This window comes from Schistocerca piceifrons, chromosome 9 (genome assembly GCF_021461385.2).
Source record: "Schistocerca piceifrons isolate TAMUIC-IGC-003096 chromosome 9, iqSchPice1.1, whole genome shotgun sequence".
Lineage (NCBI taxonomy): Eukaryota > Metazoa > Arthropoda > Insecta > Orthoptera > Acrididae > Schistocerca > Schistocerca piceifrons.
The window spans coordinates 41,055,530-41,057,192 of record NC_060146.1 but is presented as its reverse complement, the minus strand read 5'-3'; the positions used below and the strand labels follow the sequence as shown (position 1 = coordinate 41,057,192).

Genomic DNA, 1,663 nt, shown 5'->3' with positions numbered 1-1,663 from the left:
CGCTCGCATGGTGTGATTTGATGTGTTGTTCTTGATGAATCGCTAGTAAGTAAAGTAAATTCTTAAGAAAAGGTTTCGAAAGTAAATTCACGTTTCAATAATCAATAAAAATGAAAGAAACTATTAGTTCGCTAAAACAGATTCAGATTACTGTCAACTCGTGTCTGGACGATGACGTCACGGATTGATACTTGCTTGGAATGAACGAAATAACTGTACTGAAAAATACTGTCAGTTGAGTAATTTAGGGGTTTTTATGACAAATTTGGTACCCCTTACATCGCTACACAGTTTCACCGTTTTCAAGATATTCGTTCGGAGGCACTGTGTGATAGTAACCTGCCCTTTATCAGAGCGGCTCACTTCAGTGGATTTCCCCATTCGCAGCCTATATCTTCACTAGGGTGATCCCCCGACCGCGTCTACTGCGCTTACGACACTTCTGTCACCGCATCGAGTACCAGCAACGCCACCATGCGGCAGCCAACATCGCGGTGGGTGGTGGTCATAATGTTTTGGCTGATCTGAGTGAAATGGAGTTTGCTAATAGCAAGAAAAGCTCTTCTCAAGAAAAGAAGTATGTCACCATGCAATACGAATTTAAGTGTTGGAAAGACTTTGCTGATAGTATTAATGCAGACTGTAGCATAAAGTAGAAATTAAACGTGTATGATTAAACAGTTCAGACAAAATGACGAAATTTTTAAAGGTGATTCTACAGAAGTATGCCAGAGATGTGTGTAAATCAAATAACTAATGAAAAGATACTGCATCGAATTGTGGAGAAAGGTAATAAACTATCTAAGTAAAAAACACCACCCGAAAAGGCCTTGAAGCCTCAACGGTATCGACCGGCCGCCGTGTCATCCTCAGCCCTTATGCATCACCGGATGCGGATACGAAGGAGCATATGGTCAGCACACCGCTTTCTGAGTCATTGTCAGTTTTCGTGACCGATGCACAATACTTCCCAATCAAGTAGCTTCTCAACTGGTCTGACAAGGTCGAGTGCACACCGCTTGCCAACAGCACTCACTAGACCAAGACGGTGACCCATCCAAGTGCTAGCCCAGCCCAACAGTGCTTAACTTCGGTGATCTGACGGGATCCGGTCCTACCGCTGCGGCAAGGCCGTTGGCGCATTAAATTAGAGACTGTGAATTAATTCAATTAGTTGGTAAACATATCTCTCTCACAAACTAAAAAGACATAGCCTACTTAAAAAGCTGAAAGATTTAATTATTTCATGGACCAAATGCAATGTACTAAAAAAAGGTGAGAGAAAAGTACATTTCTACAAAAGAATGGTAATACCATCTATAATTCAGAGTAGTTAGACAATAATAGCTGAAAATGAAAGAAGAACACAAGCTGCACAAATGAGGGTTTCAAGAAGAGCAGCTAGCTATAGACAGCTACGCTATGAATGAAGACATCAAAGAATATAGAAATAAATGGAGAGATTATGTTACAAGAACAAATCAAAATACCGTAGAATGCCTAAGATAATAGTGAACACTATCTAGTGACGGAGAAACGATAGACCAAGAAGGAGATGGAGAGATCAAGTAGAAGCTGACCATAAAGGACAGAGGCACTGTACAAGACGATGTAATGCGCAAATGTGTAACACTTTGAAGATTGCCTGTTCAATAGGTAGTTT

General features: G+C 40.8%; 1 pseudogene; it reads right to left on the bottom strand.

Annotated features, from left to right (window-relative positions):
• Window positions 1-1,020: 1,020 nt before the first annotated feature.
• On the bottom strand, window positions 1,021-1,139 carry LOC124717610 (annotated as a pseudogene).
• Window positions 1,140-1,663: the final 524 nt, after the last annotated feature.